Below are 11,476 nucleotides of genomic sequence, written 5' to 3' on the forward strand. Positions count from 1 at the left end.
TTCTGTCTCCCCTAGTGTCTCTCTCTCTCCCTCCTATCCTCTAACCAGGTCCAGTGTCAGCTGCGGAGCTGTGGATATCGTAGTATTTAGTACACACACACACATGTACACACAAGACACACATCAGTCCACATCCGGCTTTGGCCTGGACCTGATGCTCTTAGCCTTTCTTGCTCTTAGCCTTTCTTGCTCCGAAAACTTAATTTAAACTTAATTTACTATTATTTATTGTTCTTTAAATGTTCTTAGCCATTAGACAAATATATTCCAGGAGCCTGCCCCAGGTCGCCTGTTTCAATATCTGTGTGGTCTGAATGACTCTATGTGCTACTAACCCTGCTCTGCCTTCCCTCTTCCTGGTGCCTCTCTCTCTCCCTCCTATCTTCTAACCAGGTTCAGTGGATGCCCCACTGTCACCAGCAGACCTCACGAAGTCCGATAGATACCCCTGTGTCTACTGTGGATGATGTAGCATGTCCGTAGAATATTCTCTCCCCTATGATGTTTTTAGCCTCTCTCACTCTGAAATGTAATTCAATGCAATGTATTGCTTCATAAATGTTCTTAGCCGGTAGACAAACATACTCCTGGAGCTTGCTCGATCGCCTTGTTGAGAGGGGTCAGGGAAGAATTTTTACAGCTCACTTATCTGGCCCCCGGGTGATTACTGTTTTTTTGCTTCCCTCTGGAATATGTAGAGAGTGGGTCGTATGCCCACCTCCCTTGTTCTCTGTAAAGCGCATTGTGTTGCCTCTGGGTATGAAATGCGCTATACAAATAAAGCTTTGATTGATTGATTGATTGATGGTTACAGCCATTCATCTCTTACACATGGGCCTATACAATACTTGCACAATCTACTTTGGACGTTAATCCATCCATCTATCAATCAAACTAGCGAATTCAATGGCCGGTCATGGCAAAGCACCCGCTAACGCAGGCTACCCCCCTCCCCACGATCCAGGGCTAGGAAACCGGTTCATCCAGTTTATTTGAATATAAAAGCATTTGGGGGGGGGGGGGGGGGGGGGTTACAATAGTCTAGTCCAGGTTCGCTGGCGAGTGACGAGCTAGTCAGATGGCGCATGCATGTGTGGAAATTGTAGGCCGATTCTGTAAAACCTAAAGAATAAAAGTAGGCTACGTTCAACATTCATTGGAGTGGTCCAGTTGGATAGGCTAGTCTAATCTAAATAAATTGAGGACCTGTATTTTCAGTGTTTGCTGGTAGCGGACTGCATCGATCAATGCAATGACTCTCCATGTTTTTCAGTTTTACCCTTTTCATCAATAAAACATCATTTTTACAACCATGTCTCATTGATTGGGAAGGCATTTAGAGCTGACGGTCTATTAGCCTACATTCGGACTCAGAGGATGACATAACTGTTTATTGAGAAACAATTGGCTATATAAAGAAATACCACAATGCATGTAGTCTAGATATATTACATATTATGGTTATACACTTTATGGTAGACTGCCCTCTCGCTCGCTAAGCAGGCTACATTGTGGCTGTTTTGTTTATCGCAGAAGCCTATAGGCTACACATTAAAAAAAAAAGAAAAATTATATAGACCTAGAAGGAATCAGAATATGTGGATATTTAATTTTAGCCTATTTTAATACAATTAAAATTCTGCTTAAGAGGGAATTATTTTCAACAGACATTATGAGCTGAGCATAATTAATAATTATCTCAGTTAATATAGGCCTATGAGAACGCAACGCTTTTTACGATAGGCTAGGCCTATGCCCCTACTAACACAGTGGGTTGCAGCAACGTTGCACATAAGTTGTACTTAGGTAAGTTGCAACGTTACCATCAGGCGATGTTGTGACAACGTCCATCTATGGTCGAAAATAACTTTACCCTCCTAAGTCTAATTAGACTTTACTGCAACGTTGCAGAAACATTGGCAACATGGGTCCCTGCAACGTCATTACATAACGTGAGAGTAACGTTGTATTACAGTCCTATTAGGCTAGCAATCGGGCTATCCCGTGACGTCACTGCTTGCTGGTTCACAGTTAAAGTAGGCGGTTCTTTGCCAAACTGCTCCTGTATGATTATTATTTTTTAAATTTTCGCTTATATCCTTCATATTGTACTGTATGTTGAGGTTAATAACTCATCTTAGAAATGTTATTGATTGTATATTTCCCTGTTTGTTATAAATTGAATGCTTTTTCAATTATTAAAAAAAATTCTACTAACTTTTCGGTGTCGACCAAGATATCAATTTTCAAAAGACGTGTCGAGAAAACCCATTCATTCTCTCGGCATTATGGAACGCTGCCACTAGGGGGCGATGAGATTACTTTCCCTCCCTATAGATGGGTTCGCCGCCTACGTCACAGCAGAGCAAGCACGCAGCCTCTAGGTAAAAAGGCAAACGAACTCGCCACAGTAGCCAGGAGCTCCGTTTCATGTAGCTAATTATGCCCCAAAGCTGCTGTGAACTGTACAAACAGAAAACAAGATGATGGCCTCAGATTCTTCATCATCCCCTTGAGATGTCACCCTTTTCAGAGTAACCACCGACATCTGTGGTTTAAAGCCATAAAGAGAACAGATTGGGGACCAACAAACACTTTTTTGTGTGGTGCGAACTTCATCTCTGGTAAGTTATCTAGCTAACGTCACCTCTGTTTTTTTTTCTCATCAAATTACATTGATTTGACTGTAGGTTTAGCTATTTATTTGTTTACTTACCGGTAATATAAGATTTAAGTAAACAGAAGTAACTCATAACCTGCACGCTAAACTAAGTTCAGGAATTGGAAGCCCAATGATAGCTAGCTAACGTTAGCTAATGCTAGCTAGCACGCTACCTAGTGTTAGCTAGCTAAGTCAAGGCCCGAACTTGGCTAACGTTTAGACAATATTGCAAATACTCCGACAAACTATTGCAAACCTTTTTTCTGTTACTGCTGGCTTTGTGTTCGCCGCGAACATTTGCAGAAACATAAGCGAACGGTCTGAGCTGGTAGTTTGTGTTAGTTAACGTTACTCTAAAATGGCCGCTGGACATGTGAATTGTTTGTTTGTTTGACTCTGCTGAATTTGAGACTCACATTGGGAGCTCGCTCGTGTCAGGCTTTCTAAGGCCATCACGAATCTTAGGCTAATTTTACATAGGCAACAGTGAAGGCGAAGCCAAGATAATGCTTTATATATTTTCCATTTGTCTGGAAAGTGGGAGACTGAGAACGATGCCACCCACGAGGTAAGCGAGGTACCATGGACAATAACGTTAGCTCGAAACAAAGATGGAGGCAGCTTTGTTTGCCACATTAGTAGTATCGGTGTGTATTGTTGGAGTTCACGAGTCAAAAACAGGCGTTCCTGTTAAAACTGCGAGTAGTAACGTGTGATTCACGGGCCTTATACATTTAATCTATGCACTGCAGTGGCTAATGCCTAAACTAGCTTAATGTTTCCCACACTGATGATTGACCGCCATTGACCGCATCTGTCCTGGGCAGATGCCGGCAGAGAATAATAAAAAAAAAAAGAATAGTATAGAATAGTGGCGTGTCACTAATTAATAACCTTAATATTTTTTTGTTTATTGGGCAGACTGTATTGCAGTGTGGAGTTTCTGGGGGAGGACAGTGTCGGTTGTCTCAGTATCCTGGCTCTCCAAAAAGGATGGGGTAAGAACATGTTTGTGTGAACAATGTTTCTGATTGGTGTGCTACTTTTCAATTGTACAGGGAAGCGGGTACTAACATGGTTTCACTCACAGTTGCAGATGTGTTCCTGGCCAATGAACAAAGTCAGCCAACGGATAAAGAGCTGTGTGGAACCTAACCCTGGCTGGGCGCTCCACAGAGTCCGGGTTTTCCCAAAGTCCACAACTGGTACTGTTTGCATTTTAAGCTGTTAAAAAATACTGATGGGGGGGGGGGAAAGATCATGACTCATTATTCTGAGGAAAAAGGATGGCTGAAATGTATTGATTATGGTACTTTATGCACACAGATCATTACGAAGGTGCCAGGCTCATGGCAAAAGTCTTTGAGCAGCAGTCGTCAATGGACGAGTGCCAAGACGTTCGAAAGAGACGGCGCAACACACGCTATCACTCCAGTGACGAAGGTAATATACTAAAGTGCATTCAACAGTCCCAAAAGAGTAGTACTTTTGAAATCGAGTAATCTGAGCTAATATACTGATATTCCACTAGATATTACAAGCCCAGGACAGCCATTGGTCCCAACAATGCAGGCCAAAGACAGTATGCCAGGTGCCGGAGTTGAAAGGCCTCTGCCGGCTGTCCAGTACATTCCACGTGTGCTGTACAATTCAGGTATGCATGTTTGTGTTGAAATGAAATGTCTATGCCTACTGCACACTGATAGTTGGACTATTTTTTATTTATTTTGAATACCATTTTACTCATCTTGCAGATTTTCCAAGCTTGTCCCATGTGAGCGAGCGGGGCCCAGACCTCAGGTATAGCACCCCAGCCAGATCATATAGCACCCCAGCCAGACCAGGTAAGAGTGGCATGTACTGCTGTGGTGTTGTGATGTCTACCTGTTAATGTCTTAATTGATTTTCCTTCAAATGCCAGAAGCCAAAACATGCTGCCAACACCATACAGTTTCCTGCTAATCCCTTTCCTTTATCCCTTTTGTTTTTCAGTTAGGTCTGTGATGCCGTCGCCCAAGAAAACGGCTCCAGCACCATTGACTCCATGTACCCCTCTACCGAATCGATGCTGCTCTGCAGATGCTGGTATGGAACTACTTCATGTTGCATGCAGGGATATATTTTGAGTTTCATTTAGTTTTATGTCAATGTACTTATAGCCACATCTGTGTTTATCTAGATTTCCAGAGGTCTGTACATCAGCAGTTCTCAGACTTGCGGGAGCAACTCCGTGAGCTTGCACAGAGTGTGAGGGAACTGGCCCAGAGCATGCGGCCTGGGGAGTCTGGAGCCCAGGGAGAAGTGCTGGATGTACTGGACCCTGCCCAAAGGGAGGAGGAGCTGCAGGTCTTTGAGGCCAGGTTGAAGGACCGGGAACATCAGAGGAAGATGGTGAGTGTCTGCAGGGCAGAACTTTGTCTTATTTTTGCAGGGAAGGGTACAGTAAATGACTGTCTTTGTTTTGCAGACAATACCTAGGTGCCATTGGTGGCAGAGACTTGGCGGACACAGTCCGACGGGTGCTGTCAGCTGTTGCCACACATGCGGTGTGGAGCGCCTACAGTGTGCACGGGAAGAAGCCACTTAAGAGTATGAAACTCTTCAATGTTCTAACACGTAAGAAATGGTTCATAGTTTTAATATTTTTTAATACATCGTCTTTGTTCCATGACCGATGTGAATTGAAACCATTACCTTTCTTTATAACTTAAAGGTGCAGTTATGGTCTCTATGCCGAAGGCTACGATGGCGGAGGTGGCCGCCCAGCTGCAGGAGACATTAAAACATGCCCCTGCTAAATGCAGAAGGGTAAGTGATGTCTTTTTTTTTTGGTTTCTCCTACCCAGTGACACTGCATGGTTCCAAAGATTGTGTACCACTTTTTTGTGCATGTATGTGCGTTGTGTATTTACGGCCATTTCATTGTCTTTAGGTATCTGCAGAAGTCCGTCTGAGCACAGCCCATCCAAGAACAGTCCATCTGAGCAATCCCCAGCATTCTGATGAGGAAGACTTCCCTTCCTAGCTGCCCCCCAGCCCATCTGACGCCCACCCGCAGCCCATCTGAGCACAGCCCCCCCCCCCCCCCCCCCCCAGCCTATCTGAGCACAGCCTGTCATTTTTTTTGTAAATAACTTTTTTTTGTAAATAACTGTTTTTTTGTTGTTTTTTTTAAATCCTTTTTGTTTTAAAAACTTGTTTATCATGTTGCAGGCCAGACATTGTGTGTACTTTTTTTAATAAATTGTTCTTAACTGTTAATGGTGTTGTCATAACTTTTGTACCATAATTTTGCTTGCTGCATTGACTATAGCATTAATAGGCTCTTTGCACAAGCTCCACTACTTCCTGACACTCTACAGGCGTATTTCTTTCCTGTCCTATACTAGTGGATGGAAGTGATTGATCAGGTGTGCTGCACACCGGATTCATCGCAATTGCTATCCAATAGTATAGGACGGTAAAGAAATATGCCTGTAGAGTTTCAGGAAGTAGTGGATCTTGTGCAAGGAGCCGATTTGTTTTGTAATGCAAATTATGAATGTAGCCAACGGAAGTGATATATAAACGTGTATACAACGTTGCAGCCATATACATCGAAATCATCGCGGAAATCACAACGTTGTGTGGACATTGCAGGCACGTTGCAGACACGTTGGGCCTGCACGTTGCAGCAACTTGTGTGCAGATACCGCGTTTGCGTTGCATGCACGTTTAACTTGACGTTGAGTGGACCATACAAAAGTCTAAATCGCACGTTTCTGCAACATTGCTGCAACCTGATTGTGTTAGTAGGGGCGTCTTGTGATTCTACTGTAGCCTAGGCTACAACTTAAGGCTTGCCCTATTGAATTCATTTTATAGCCTACTAGGCTACTCATTATTATCGAATTATCTAGTTGATATATGAATAAAACAATAAGTCGTTTTAATGGCTATGGGCTACTAGTTGTAGCTATATGATGCGCTCTGCTCTTATACGCACGGTTGAGGCGGCAGCTCAAATACACTTCGCACATATCCTCTGCTATAGCCTCTCACAGACAGCTATGGTGCACTTCATGCATTGGTAGACAGTTCTGTTCTTGCTGCAGCTTGTCTTCACCATGCAAGTATTTTGGTGGGGGTATTCTTCTGTGGACACTGCGAGGGGCGCCGCCGGTGGCTGTTTGGACGCCAGAGCGCGCAGCTCTTCAGCCAACTGGAGGATGTCGCGTCTGGGGAGGCTCTGCGTCTCTCCACCAGTACCCAGCGAGTCCAAGCTCCCCCAATGAATAATACTTATTTATAATAGCCTACGTAGCGTGAAACTGTGCATATAATAGGCTGTAGCCAGCGCGAAACTGCGCATTCCCTATAGCCATTCATGGAACGGCTGGCTGCCGGTATAAATAAATAAAAACATACACGATATTTTGTTATTTGAATGATCTTGAATATATATATATTCAAGATCATTCAAATAACAAAATATTGTGTATATTGTGCATGTGAACGCACTCACTGTCAAACCTGCCGCTATCTATGCACACGATAGTTAATGTCCGGATATGATTGGCAATGAGTGATCTTTACTCATGGCGACTATGTCAATTTTGTATGGATCCACAAGTCGATCAAGCTTATTTTTTCTTTGTATCGTGCTGAAGCCATATAGCCTACTGCGCTCAGACTTGGCTACATTATGCCCCGTCTTTAAATTTACTTCCGGGGTTTACGAGTAGCCTACCAGTTGAATGCGTTCCAGAAACAAAACGCAAAACCCCCACGTTCACCATATCTTTACTAACAAATATATTTACAATACTGTTATTTTGCGCATTTGACCAAACAGCCACCACGTCTTGACCCGACGTCAGTTACCGAGATAGATAGGCTACTGTAGGCCTAGATATAGGTGTTCGTAATAATTAAATTACATCCAGATGGAGAAAACATGTGTTTGAGAACAAGGTATAGCACCTTTTATACAGATAAATTCAGCTCAAAGTGCTTTACAACAGAGCATTTAAATTAAAGAATGTGAAACTTAATGATGCTTCATTCGTAGACTATAGGAGAAAAACACTGAGCCCAGCCTGCTAAATCTACTCAAAGACGCCACCTGGCGGTGGTGCATCACTAAAACTAAATAACACCCGTCTGAAATCCCACTTGATTTCCAACGGTATTTCCCTGCCAAATACCGCGAAGGTGAAATGCTGCAGCATGTGACATTTCTAACTTCCCACATCTGTATATGGCGAAAAACCAAGCTACAGGTCCACCATGATATTCTCAAAGAACATCTCTCTGCCTTTAATAAAGCAATAAGAAATGCAAGGAAAGACCACTTCTCAAAATTGATATCTATCAACCGAAATAATTCAAGAGTGCTCTTCTCAACAATTGATAGCCTAATAAACCCTGCCATAAAAACACCTGATAACCTGCTCTCTACCTCCAAATGTGAGGAATTTGCAGCTTACTTCAGAGATAAGATTATGAATATTAGGAGGAATATCACCCAGGAACGGCCATGCATCCCGTTAACAGATCTTCTCCCTCCATGTAATGGACATATGTGCTTGTTTACACTGATGGACACAGAAATGTTGAGAAAAGTAGTATCCAAACTCAAATCCTCCACATGCCTGCTGCATCCCATCCCCACCGATTTTTTCAAAACTATTTTTGACTCTGTATCCTATGACATTTTATCCATTGTTAATGACTCCCTATCTACAGGTGTCTTCCCCCCAATACTTAAAACTGCTTTGGTGAGACCCATGCTGAAGAAAAACAACTTAGACACTTCAGTTCTTAGCAATTTTAGACCAATCTCCAACCTTCCCTTTTTTGAGTAAAATTCTGGAAAAAATTGTTTTCAAACAGATTAATGATTTCCTAGCTACAAGTTGTACCCTTGACCTTTTCCAGTCCGGCTTTCGTGCCCATCATAGCACAGAGACGGCATTAGTCAAAGTTGTAAATGACCTCAGAATTAATGCTGACTCCAAAGAGCTTTCTGTTCTCGTCCTCCTGGACCTGAGTGCAGCCTTTGATACTATAGATCATGTGATCCTCACCAAAAGACTGGAGAAGTGGGTTGGCCTCTCTGGTCCAGTCCTAAATTGGCTTAGGACCTATCTAACCGGTCGTGATTTCTTCGTTGCCCTCGGTGACCATAGCTCAGGAAAGATCCCGAAGACCTGTGGGGTGCCCCAAGGATCGATCCTAGGACCTCTACTCTTCAGCCTGTACATGCTGCCCCTTGGCAGTGTCATCAGGAGGCACAACATTAGCTACCATAGCTACGCAGATGATACCCAACTCTATATTTCTGTAACACCCAGTAACTACAGCTTGGTTGACTGCCCTGTCAAGTGTATTACAGATATAAATGTATGGATGTCACATAATTTCCTCCAACTAAACCAGGACAAAACAGAAGTACTGATCATTGGAGAAAAAGCTGAAAGAGAGAAACTAGCTGCACACTTAAAAACTCTGGAAATTTACACCAATTGCCAGGCTAAAAACCTAGGTGTCATACTTGACTCGGATCTTAATTTCGAAAACCACATCAAGAATATTTTGACAATATATTTACATCTTTTTACCACCTTAGGAACATTGCCAAGGTGCAACCCTTTCTCTCTCAGGCTGACACCGAAAGATTAATGCATGCTTTCATCACAAGCAGGCTGGACTACTGCAATGCTCTACTATCAGGCCTACCAAAGAAAGTAATCTCTAAGCTACAAATGATACAGAATGCTGCAGCACGAGTCCAAGTACAAATCACTACACTGGTTACCTGTCAACTCTAGAATAGACTTTAAAATACTATTACTAGTCTATAAATCTCTCCACAGTCACTCACCAGAATCTATTTCAGACATGCTTGTTAGGTACATGCCCAACAGACCACTCAGATCCTCAGTTACTGAACTTTTAACAGTTCCAAAAGCCAGGACCAAGAAACACGGAGAGGCAGCTTTTAGTTTCTATGCCCCCAACCTCTGGAACACCCTACCGGAGTGCCTAAGAAGAGCCGAAACAACGGAGGTCTTCAAGCGAGATCTCAAGACGTACCTTTTCGACCTAGCCTACAATCACTAGCCAGGACCTTGAGACACAGAAAGGCAGCCTCAAACCTACCTGTGAATCCTCTGTATACATTGGTATTTATCCTGCTATGCACTATATGTATATCAAGTAGTGTACAGAAGCTGGTTACCCTGAAACAGGCTTGTTCTGTTCTGACAGCTGTGTTGCTTCAATGGCTCAGTGTGCTACTAACCGTTTTCTGCCTCCCCTAGTGCCTCTCTCTCTCCCTCCTATCTTCTAACCAGGTCCAGTGGATGCCCCACTGTCACCATCAGACCTCCCGGAGTCCGATAGATACCCCCGTGTCTGCTGTGGATGTCGTAGCATTTAGTTAACACATACACACACCAGCCCACTTCCGGCTTTAGGCCTGGGCCATAGCAAACACACACCAGTATTTGCCATGTCTCTCCTATGAAGCTTTTTTAGCTTCTCTTACTCTGAAATGTAATTTAATGTAATGTATTGCTTTATAAATGTTCTTAGCCGGTAGATAAACATACTCCTGGAGCGTGCTCGATCGCCTTGTTGAGAGGGGTCAGGAAATAATTTTTACAGCTCACTTATCTGGCCCCCGGGTGATTACTGTTTTTTTGCTTCCCTCTGGAATATGTAGAGAGTGGGTCGTATGCCCACCTCCCTTGTTCTCTGTAAAGTGCATTGTGTTGCCTCTGGGTATGAAATGCGCTATACAAATAAAGCTTTGATTGATTGATTGAATGGTTTCCGTAGCTCAAAGTATGAAGGAGTTGAAGGCTGAAGAAGGTTTCAAAACTCCCTCATTGACTTCCATAAAAAAAAAAAAGTTGAAAAAGCTGAATAATTTAAAAAGTATAAAAGGTATAAAAAATCTGAAAGGATTCCGATAATGTCCTTAACAAGCTGAACATTTTGATACTTGAATGGTTTAAGTAGCTCAAAGTATGAAGGAGCTACAGAAAACGTACAGAAGAAGTAAGAATAATAATAATAAACTATAAAGAACTGGATAACAATAGTGTGGATGCTCTAAAGCATTCACACTAATAAGACAAGAGGCCGATGTAATTGAACAAAGTTTAATAAATAAGTTAACACAACACAACCCATCTTCATTTCCCTTAGCTCCTCCCTGTAAGCTGCCTCCTTCTCCTTCTCTCTTTTTCTCCTCAATCTCTCTCTCATTCTCCTTCTTCTCTTCTTCCAGCCTGTTACTTTCCATCTTCCTCCACATCTCCTCCAACTCCCCACTCCTAGATCGGCTCTCCTCTCCTCTCCCTGTCCTTGCTCTGTCTGCGTCAGCGGGTGGGGTCAGCACAGAGGGAGAGGCCACAGCTGATGAAGGGTATGGGGGGACGAGGAGATGAGGACCACCGGGGCAATAATGTGGCTGGCCCCCATCGCCTCGTCCAACAACCCGTACCACTTCCAAGACGCGGCTGTGGTCTCCCCATTCTCTGAGCTGACCCCTGTTCTGGGGCTCTTCAGATCCTATGAAGGGAGGTTAGAAAACTTTTCTACTGTCATATAAACTCTGAATCCATATATCTTTGTTAACATGCAGCCTGACATTGTAGTAGTAGGACTACTGTTCCCATAATGCTCTGTTGTTCCCTTGATGCTCGGGGCCCCACGGAGGTATGAAGGGCTGGGTTACGGCTTACGGAGTTGGAGAGTAAACGGTTCTCACTAAAGTACACTGTCCCGTGTCTTCTTTATACATGGTGTCAGAAGTGGCGAACT

General features: G+C 43.3%; 1 long non-coding RNA gene across 1 annotated transcript; it reads left to right on the top strand.

Annotated features, from left to right (window-relative positions):
• The first annotated feature begins 3,567 nt into the window (after positions 1 to 3,567).
• On the top strand, positions 3,568 to 4,068 carry LOC311312709. Its single transcript, XR_014630578.1, has 3 exons — positions 3,568 to 3,660; positions 3,753 to 3,867; positions 3,989 to 4,068. It is a non-coding gene; the product is annotated as an uncharacterized lncRNA (long non-coding RNA).
• Positions 4,069 to 11,476: the final 7,408 nt, after the last annotated feature.

This window comes from Borostomias antarcticus, assembly GCF_949987555.1.
Source record: "Borostomias antarcticus genome assembly, chromosome: 8".
Lineage (NCBI taxonomy): Eukaryota > Metazoa > Chordata > Actinopteri > Stomiiformes > Stomiidae > Borostomias > Borostomias antarcticus.